The sequence below is a fragment of the Tupaia chinensis genome, unplaced genomic scaffold, assembly GCF_000334495.1.
Source record: "Tupaia chinensis unplaced genomic scaffold, TupChi_1.0 Scaffold000595_1, whole genome shotgun sequence".
NCBI classification, from domain to species: Eukaryota; Metazoa; Chordata; class Mammalia; order Scandentia; family Tupaiidae; genus Tupaia; species Tupaia belangeri.
Window position 1 is genome coordinate 1286255 of NW_006160111.1, and position 10939 is coordinate 1297193.

Consider the following 10939-nt stretch of genomic DNA (forward strand, 5'->3'; position numbering starts at 1 on the left):
GATTGAGGCAGGCCATTCTCCCTGGGGATTGATTTCTCACTTTCTGTCTCTCTGTCTCTCTCTGTCTTTCTGGTGAGTGCACGTGCCCTATAGCATAAACTTCTCCAAAAACAAAAAAAAAAAGGTGCTTCTTTGGTACACATAAACTCTGTAATATGAACATCATTAAAAGTAAGTGAATTCTAGGGAACCAGCAGTTAATGTAATGGCTATGTCGCTGGACTCCCACGTAGTCGACCGCGGTTCATGTCCCGGACCCAGTGGCTTAAAACTCACGCCGGGCGCGTGTGCGTGCGTGCCCAAGATCCCGAGAGGAGAATGGAGGAGAAGGGATTGCGGAGTGACCATCCCCCCTGGGGGGTGATTTCTCGCTTTCTGTCTCTATTCTCTCTCTGTCTGGCGAGCACACGCGCCCTACAGTGAAAATCTCTCCAAAAAAAAAAAAAAAGTAAGTGAATTCTAGAGTTTCAGCTGAAGAGAAGAAATATTTTCATTTATTTATTTACTCATGGAATATTTTTACATGTTGTAAGTTAAGCATATTTCTAGATCCTGAAGACATTATATTATTTAGAATAGTGAATGATAAGATGGCAAACAGATTATCCTCAAATATCAATGGATATAACAAATAATATGTATTCTTCATTCTATGTGATTATTCAAGATCAGTGAAAGCTCTTATCTCAACACATGGCCCCTATAGTGATCGTTCCAGGGTAGGACAGAAATATTTACTGATTCAGTTCAGAAACAAAATATTTTACTTATATATCTTTGGCCGTATATAGTCATACAGTTCCATTTTACAACATAAACGCTATAAGCTAGAGACCAGATGGTAGCACAGTGCTGAGGCCAACTGCAACCACCTGAGACAACTCCAGCGTTCACGTCCAAGGACATTCCTGGGCACGCTGGGTATGTGCCTTTGTGTCCATGATCTCGGAGGACTCCTTTGGGAGCAGCTGTCTCTTTCTCTCATGGAAGAAATAATAATTTTTCAAAGGAGTTATACTCTTGTGTGTGTGTGTCTGAGAAGGAGGAATAGAGAATGTTTTGTTGTGCCCAAGGAATTATATCAGAAATTGAATGGTAATAAGATACATTTCTTGTCTTCAAAATTTTAGTAGTCTTAATAAGGATTAAAAAGGAAAAAAAAAAATCCCCAAACACCAAAATAGTCCATTCAAATACAGAATAATAATTCTTTAATATCCATACTCACTGAAAGTGCATACCCCAATTCAGAATGTGGATAGTAATGTCTTCTTATTAGAGGAGGCAGCTAAGACAAAACACATGACATCACCAGATAGTAGCCAGGAGAACCAGAGTGTGGCAAACCTTTGGAATCTAAATTAATTCTACATCTCACTGTTCTAATATCTCATGCAATTGGCTAGGCATAGCTGGTCTTGATATCCCTATTTCCATTCTCTAAAAGACAAGGAGCCACACATATCAAACAGTACAGAACCCAGATTAAAATATAACATATTTAGAAATGCTTGAAAATCACTGAAAAAATTGAGTATTGCAAGTAGTTTAGCATAATTTTAATTCATAAGAGATCATTTTTTATTGTTCTTATACATTCCCTAAGATTGAAGAAGTTTCCTGTTAGAATTTATGCAGTATTCTTTTATAAGCTTAAATTTACAGCTGAACCCAGAATTTATATAACGAAACTGTATTTTTCATATAAAGAGTTACTGAGGTCCTAACCATTGCTACCTAGTAATGGGAAATGGGAATTGTCTCTCAGCATGAAACTTCTAACCTAGCCTTGAGACAGTTCATTTCTTGGAATCTAGAAATAAAAACACTGACATTAGAGTTCTGTCATTTGGTTCAGGTCTCAGTGACACTGGAACTCAGTATCTCTTGTTTCTGAGAATAGCTTTGAGCACAGAGAATATGAGGATAAACTGAAATAAGAATTAAAAGAATACATTAAAGATGTTATTATTTAAAAGCTAGATAGAAGTTTATAAAATAGTTCTGAGAATCATTTGATCTGGAATCAATCTACGTGTGAACATTAAATCATTATCACCAAGTTTTTAAGTGACTTTCCTATGTTAAAGTCATTTGAAATAAAAAAATAGTTATTATCCAGAATAATTTACAGATCAGCAGTTTTGTGTTAGTTTAAAGGAATGTGTGTACACACACACACACACACACACACACATATTATTTAAAAGGAATTATATTTAGAGGTAACTTTAAAATAATCTTTTAGTCAGCCTATCCTAGTTTCCATGGTGTTTACTGGGGCAAAGGGACATGCCAATTCAAAACTGACTTCTAAAGGACTAAATAAAGAAATGTTCCAAATGAACAATGAGAACTGCTTAGTAAATGATAATTGCTAATGACACTGAACAAACAGGTTAATTGACGTTGGGAATTTGAGACATTTTGTGTGTCATTTTCTGATAAAGGTGATAATATTCCTCGTTCTTTTCTAACAATATTCACTACCCGGCCATATGGGAAGCAATTTTCCTAGTCGGAATCTCTCCTTCTGTGCACTGAGCTCATTTTCATATCAGATAACTCTGAGTGAAGACAGAGGTCCATGCCAGACAGTAATGAAACAAAGATCTACTGCCCTGGTAGGAAGCAATGAAAGAGTAGGAACATTAGTTGCTGTTGGATTTGTTCCTAGTGTTAAACAGAGTCTCCTTTTTTGATACCAAAACACCCAAACTGACAGCAACAATTTCAAAACTTACATATAATTTGAGCTTTCCCTGTCGGTCAGGCTACCTCTCTTCTATTTCTGATAATAGTTCATTGCCTTCTACCCTAATGGTCAAGCTACAGAACAGAGTCTCATCACAGGCATGTAAGCATTTTTTTAATGCCACCAATCCATCACCAGATCCTACTGATTTACCTTCCAGTATATTTCATATTTAGTTATTGTCATCTCCCTATGTAGTAAATACGTTATTATTGCCATATGAAATCTTTCGTATCATATTTTAATTTATTTTAAGATTTCTAATTTACCTCTAATGCTGTATATCTCTGTGAGGTACACAACATGATTTTCAAAGCATGCATACAGTGTGAGGAAAAAAATCAAATCAAGGATAATACCATATTGGTTTTCAACAAAGAACACTACATCTGAGATACATGTATATGTACACACACATTTTGTCTAAACATAAAATACTTATAAATATATATATATATATATTTGCATGAGTGTGTATATATGTATGTGTGTGTGTGTGTATATATATATGTGTGTGTGTGTGTTTGTGTGTGTGTGTGTGTGTGTGTGTGTGTGTGTGTGTATAATTTCCAATGTCTGTTTTTATCACTTAGTTTTGGTATACTATTCCACAACCCAATTGCCTCAGCTCTCAGATTCTTCAGTAAAAATTGCTTTTTCTGATCTTCTCTTATCTCCCCACCCCCTTTACCTCCATTGAGAACCTGCTTTCTACCCTTGTTGATTCTATTTCTAGGTATTCTCATCATTATATTCCTGCCATGGAGTGCAGAATTTCTAAATACTGAGTGAAGACATAGTATTTTTCTTTCATAGCATGGTTTATTTCACTTTGTATTATATCTTCTAGACTTGATCACTTTGTATTGGATGACAGGATCTCATTGTTCTTTATGGCTGTTGCCCATTTTTATATTTATGATAGCAGCCATTCTAACTGTGGTGAGATGACATCTCACAATGGTTTTGATTTGCATTTCCCTGATGATCAGTGATGTTGATCATTTCTTTATGTACTGGTCACTTGCCTTTTTTTTTTTTTTCTTTTTAGAAATGTCTACTTTGATAGTTTTCCCATTTTTAAAATCAGATTATTTTATTTTAAAATTTTAATTTTCTAGAGGGTACATGCACCATGCACTTACTGGAAAGAGATGACGCATGATAGTGACTAACCATTCCACTTCCCTCATGGAAAATAACCACATGGTCATGCCACAGTCCCATCTATTTCATCTCTCCCTTCTTTTGAATTCTGAAATTCTGGGCATGCACACAAGTCCCTGGAATTCTGGGCATGCCTAGAATGTCCCTTAAGCCACCAGGTCCATGACTTGAACTGTGCAATGGTCACAAGGGATGCAGTATCCCCAACTACCATGCTTTCAGCTGGCCTGGTTTTTGTTGTTATTTTTGTTTGTTTCCTTTTTAACTTCTTTGTATGTCTTTATTATTAATCCTTTGTCAGATGTACAGCTTGGAAATGTATTATTTCAATTTATAGATTTTTTTCCTATAGATTTTTCAAGAATCCAGAAAGAAATCCATGTATATACAGCCAAATTATTTTAACCAAGGAACCAAATACATCAGTTGGACAAAGGACAGTCTCTTCAATCAATGGTGCTAGAAAAAGTCAATATCTATATGCTGAAGAATAAAACTAGATCCTTATTTTTTAATATATACAAAATAACCTTGGAACGAATTACAGATTTCAATGTTAGTAAGCAAGAGGTGTGGAAATTAAGGTGTCTGGATCTCACATAGCCAACTATGTGGTTTGAGTCCTGTACCTGGCGGCTTGAAAATCACTCTGGGCACATATGTGCCCAGAATCTCAAGAGGAGAATGGAGAAGGGGTTGCAGTGTAGCCATCCCCCTGGGAAAATTTTTCTCACTTTTCCTCTCTATCTGTCTCTGTCTCTCTTCAGTGAGCACATGTGCCCTATAGAAAAAAAAATACAAATGTAAAACTGAAACCTATGAAACTGCTACAGAAAATATAGACTAAATGCTTCAGAACACTGAACTGGAAAAAGGGTTTTTGGATTAGACCCCAATTGTGCAGATAACAAAACAAAGACAAATGATATTATACCAGACTGACTTTTGTGAGCAAAGGAAGCAACAGAATGAAGGGGCAACCTGACAACCTTTTATTAAATCAAACATTATTTCCTCTGTAAGACTTTTGCTAACTCTCTTCCTTTTCTTGCTTTTCTTAGAACCTTTTTTTTTTTTTTCCTTTTTAAATAAGTAAATAAAAGTCTCACTGTGTCACAATCTCCCAGTCTCAGACTCCCAGCTGGGACCACAGGTGTGCACCATCACACCTAGAGATTTTTTATTACTTTTTATTTTTAGACATTGTCATACTATGTTTCCCAGGCCAGCCTCTAACTTTTATTTTTCTTGTAACGTTTAGAAATGTGTCCTTTATTTTGACTTCTCAGACAGGCAGAGTAGTAAAATTCCAAACTGAAATATCACAGCCAGGCAATTTTAGTTTGCCGAATGCAGCTCCAGCGCAGCAGAGGGTTTAACTGGCATGCTTGCTCCTGACGGCATCACCATGAAGTCTGGTGAGGCAGCAGAGTGAAAAAGTGAACTCATTCTCCTATCTTCTCAGGATCTATTATTAAGCCCCTGAGATAATTGCTGCTTATTGACTGTTCATCTGATTTGTTTAAGAGAAACTTCAGCTAGACATCGATACCCATATTCAAAAAAAAGGTTTGTTGGACCCAGAGAGTCCACTTTTCCTTGTCTCATTCTGCACAAATAACCGTCCACATCAGCTGTTAGGTCTGCTGTTACTGGAGTAAGACATCATGAAGTTTGTGGACACGAAACCCTCCGAAGGTATCTTTGTTGCACCCTGCCCATAACCAGTTACCAGTGCACGTGTCCAGTGAGTGTGATCCACTGAGAAAGCTCCTGAATTATAACACAGCATCAAGACACACTTCGGCACCATCCTTTTCTTCATGAAGGTGTAGGAAGGCTTCTGCTAGGGTGGCACAAGACACCAAAACCAATGTCAGTTTATCAGAAATGTACAGATCAAAAGCAACGAACACTTCTTGCCACCATTGTGTTTTCTTTTGGAACCTCATGCAGACCTCAGTAACAGAAAACTAGAATCCCAGACTTAATAACACCTTCGCACATGCACGGAGACCTCACATTGTGCTCTCAGGGGACCTTCTCTTCTGTCAGTCACAGTTCTTGAATATCACTCTTTTGTCTCACTTCTAATAGGCGTATTGAAAAGTCATAGTGTTTTAGAACACATCTAAGCTGACTGAACGATTTAATAATCTCTTCCACAAGGGTTCTTGTACCTGGGCTCAGCTCCACCTGTGGGAAAGTTGCACATTTTCCAGTGGCAATCCACTCACTAACAAATTACATATCTAGTAGTTAACCAAAGACTCATTTCAGGTGAAGTAATAAAATCTATTTTTTCTCCTAATATGTCACAGTGCACATAATAACTTCACAGGGCAGAGCAGAACCCCACAGAACTTCACTAAGATGCTCATGCTGAACCCCACCCTCACACTCTTAATCCTCCTGCCTCAGTTTCCTCAGTCACTGGGATTATGTACGTGCATGCCAATATATCTGCCTTTTAGGCTGGATAGAAGAAATAAATCTGAATCTTCCATGTAGTCCCAGTCTGAGAAGCAAAACATTTTTTTTTGAGGGTTTTTTCTATAGGGTGCGTGCGTTCTCCAGAAAAACAGAAAGCAAGAAATCACTCCTCAGGGGGGATGGCCATGCCACAATCCTTTTCCTCCATTCTCCTCTCAGGATCTTGGGCACTCATGCACACGCACCCGGCGTTAGTTTAAGCCACTGAGTCCAGGGCTCAAACCTCAGTCAGCTACATGGGAGTGCAGTGACATAGCCATTACGCCAATTGCTGGTCCCAAGAAATACAGCATCTTAACACAGCAATCCCATTTTCCGTATGTTACTACTTATTATTAATAAAATTAATTTTTTAATTTTAATATTTTTATCACTATATTATAAAGCATATGTGGGTAAAGACAATATTTAATTCATTGACTACCTTGTATGTATTAGGTTGTCGGAAAAGTCATGATGGAATTTTTCTGTTTTTCTTTTCCTTTTCCTTTTTTTCCTTCTTTTTGAGAGATTTTTTGCTGTAGGGTATGTGTGCTCATTGGAGATACAGAGATACAGAAAGTGAGAAGTTACACCCCCACTACCACGCCAGGGAGATGGTTGTGCTCCAATCCCTTCTGCTCTATTCTCCTCTCGAGATTTTGGGCACACATGTACAGGTGCCTGGCTTGAGTTTCAAGCTGCCAAATCCAAGACTCCAACCAAGGTTAGCCAGGAGGGAGTGCAGCGATGTAACCATTATGCCATCTGTTGGCCCCTCTACGTATTTCTATGCAAAAATGTGTCATGACTTTTCCAACAACCCAATAAAATATATTTTAAAAAAGAAGAATATCTATAGAATAAATAAGCCACATTTTAAAATTTATTTTGTTTTGTACTGTATAAAAGAAAAGATAAAGAAAACTCTATCCAACTTATGATTGTACCTAAATTTTCTATTTAATTTTATTATTCCCTTTACCTTAAAGAGCAACATTTCATTGCTACTTTACTTAATAATTTTACTCTTAATACATAGAGATCTTTTTCCATGTATTTTATCAGAATCTATTTTTCTAATTTTAATGCTTCATATTAACTAGTACATTTCCATGACTAAAAAAAAGTCTCTCTCTCTTTTGAATCACTCCCAGTCCACTTTCTCTGCCAGATAACATCTTCTTTCTGGTACCTGTAATATAAATACTCTATGCATTTTCATGAAACCATTTTTATAATGTTTCTCATTCTTTCTTTATTAAGTATTAGCACATGCATCTTTGTTCTACAGCTTGACAAGGTATCTCTGTTCTATCAAAAGCAAGATGGCTGTTTTTTGTTTTTTCTTTTTTTTTTGGAGAGATTTTCACTGTAGGGCACGTGTGCTCACCAGACAGACAGAGAGAGACATAAAGACAGAAAGCGAGAAATCACCCCCCAGCGGGGATGGTCATGCCGCAATCCCTTCTCTTCCATTCTCCTCTCAGGATCTTGGGCATGCATGCACACACGCCCAGTGTGTTTTAAGCCACTGGGTCCGGGACGTGAACCGTGGTCGACGACGTGGGAGACCAGCAACATAGCCATTACGCTAACTGCTGGTCCCTAAGATGACTGGTTTTGTACAATGCAAAGTCCACAGTGCAGAAGATTATTTCTTAACAGATATATTAAATGTCTGTTGTACAATATTAAAACATCTCTTCCTATTGTATTGTCTGTAAAAATGCTATAAAAATAATGATGGGAATCCTCCTTAGGGAAATGTTTTTTAAAAATTAAGGGGAGATAAATGAGTTCATATGTTTAGATTAGGGTTCAAGACAGGTAAAGGTGGTTATAGCTAAGGAAGGAAAATGGAGACTCAAAGAAAGCTTGATGTGAAAAATGATTTTCTGTAAGATGAATAGGGAAAAGAAAATCAATGGATTTTAAAGGAGAACTGGTCTTGTAGTTTCTGTAAATACAACTGTGTAGGCACATGTACATGTACACCTGGCAAGACAGGAGACTACACTGCATCTTAAGCTATACTGTGTAACTTAACAATCAGTTAAAAAATATAGATAAAATATGATTTTCTTTGATTAAAAATAAATCAAAGTTAGTGCTGATAAAAAATGCAATGTTCTGCAAAGCTGATCTATATCAGAAGGATCCTAAGACAGCGATGAGTAAGTCAGGCATGTGTGTGCCCATTTTGCTCCAAGGCTGGCTGAAGCTGGGTATGGATCATGGTGTCATTATCCTGTTTGGTATGTTGGCTTTTTCACTCTGTCTCTCAGAATAGAAAACAAATAATTTAAAACATGTTTTAAAATCCTTACTCCTGAAAAAAATCAAATAAGGCCTGGGGCCAGCAGGTCGCCTTCTGGTTAAGGCATTAGACTCCCACATGGTTCACCAATATTCAAGTCTTGGACATGGTGGCTTGAAAATCATGCATGTGTGCATGCATGTCCAAAATCCCAGGAGGAGAATGAAGGAGAAGGGATTGTGTGTGGCCATCCTCCCTGGAGAGTGATTTCTCATTTTCTCTCTCAATGTCTCTGTCTGATTCTCTCTAGTGAGCACACATACCCCATGACAAAACCTTAAAATAAAATGAGTCTTAAAATATGTTTTTACTTGCTGGGCATTTGTGCAAGGGTCAAGATTTGGGCTGGAGAACTTGAGAAAGGGAATCATGGTGTTACCAGATCCTCCATGGATGGTGCTTATCTCTCTCACTCTGATGAGCATGGACAGATGTTCTATCATGAATTTAAAAATTCCATGTTGGGGCCGGCAGGTGGCATGATGGTTGAGGTTGCTGGACTCCCACATACCTGTCTGTGGTTTGAGTCCTGGATCTGGTGGCTTGCTTTCTCGCTTTCCCTTTCTCTCTCTCACTTTCTGTTTTCCTCTCTCTCCCTCTCTCTCTCTCTATCTCTCCTCTGTCTCTCTCATTCTTTCCCTCTCTGCCCAATTTTTTTTTAAAAAATAATTAAATAATAAAATAAAATAAAATAATTCTTTTAAAAAAGAATTGTATGCATATGTTTTTAGTAGAAGCCATAACAGGTTCTTTCCATGTGAATTCTTTTCAATATAGCTAATGATTTTTCTGAATATATCATTCCAAATATAGGTAACTATTTTGGGGCAGGATATGAAACTTCAGATATGAATTTAACCTTGGGATAAGAAACTAGGTAGAACTGGAGCGTTGTGGGTGCAGTGACTGAGCTACTACAGTGATTTAACTTGATTGAACAAATTCATCTCTTACCGATGGCAGAACTGAAACTGCTTGAAGGCATTTGGGCTGACAGTATTGAGATAGAAAGATCCTTGAATTTCTATTGTGGAAAATGTGCTGTACACAGAAGTAGCTTTCAAAGCAGTTCAATGACAAGAAGTTGCTCAGTCAAATTCAGGCAGAGTCTATTCTTTTCAAAGTAACTATACAAAATTAAGGTCATGATCTACAGTATCAGTCTATGTCCGGATTGATTTGAGTCAAACAGACCTGTTCTGAAGAAGTGGCCTGACTTGCCGATTTGAAAGACAGAAATGGAAGATGGCAGTTCAGGGATCTTTGTCTCCACTGGTGACTTTCATCCTCAATAGAGGCTTCTTTCAGAAAAATGTAGTTTAAAGTGACATAACATGGACTTTAATTAGTCTTCCAAAAGAAGGTGAACCTCCTTGGGTAATTCTCGTTCACCTCCAAGCGCAAACAGCATTCTGAAGACAAATCGCCAGACTCCTGTGAGTGTACCATTTAAAGTTTCAGTTTTTAAATTTATAACCATGGTGTCTCTCTTCTGTATCTGACGTTACCATTTCATTTTCTGCTCTTTGTAGTTTTTCTTTGCTATTTTTCTTTGAACTGCTGTATACTTTACTAACTCAGCAACCCTAGAAAGGATTTAAAGGATAATTTGTGGGCGCTTGTGTGTATATCCATGCGTGTGTGTGTTTTAGAGAGACTTTTTTGCTATAAGGCGCATGTGCGTGCTGACACACAGACAGAGACAGACAGAGAGACAGAAAGTGAGAAATCATCCCCCAGGGGGAAGGTCATGCCACAATCGTTTCTCTGCTTGGGATTTTGGGCACACACTCACACATATCTAGGATGAGTTTTAAGTCACCAGGTTGAGACTGGAACTGCAGTAAGTGGAAGTCCAGCAATGTAACCATTATGCCATCTGCTCGTCTCAAGATAATTACTTTGAATCAAAGCAGAAGTAGAATGATTTTGAGATAATTTAGGCTGTCAGTAAGGAGACACCATTTTCTAATAGGATTATCTATTGACTTTCTACTACATCATCTACATTTTAACTTCATTTCTAGTATTACATTTAGTGGTTTACAGGCAAAATTTACACATAAAAGTACTGAGTTAAAAGTTAACCTACAACATTAAACATTATTATTATTCTGAAATGTCACATACAAAATCATTACACAATTAACATTTAATTTTGGTCATAGAATATGACATACATATATATCTCATATATATATATATATACATATATATGTGTGTGT

General features: G+C 37.2%; 1 pseudogene; it reads right to left on the reverse strand.

The window, feature by feature from the left end:
* Nucleotides 1–5325: 5325 nt before the first annotated feature.
* Nucleotides 5326–10939, reverse strand: part of LOC114009654 (protein arginine methyltransferase NDUFAF7, mitochondrial-like) — a 7567-nt pseudogene continuing 1953 nt past the window's right edge.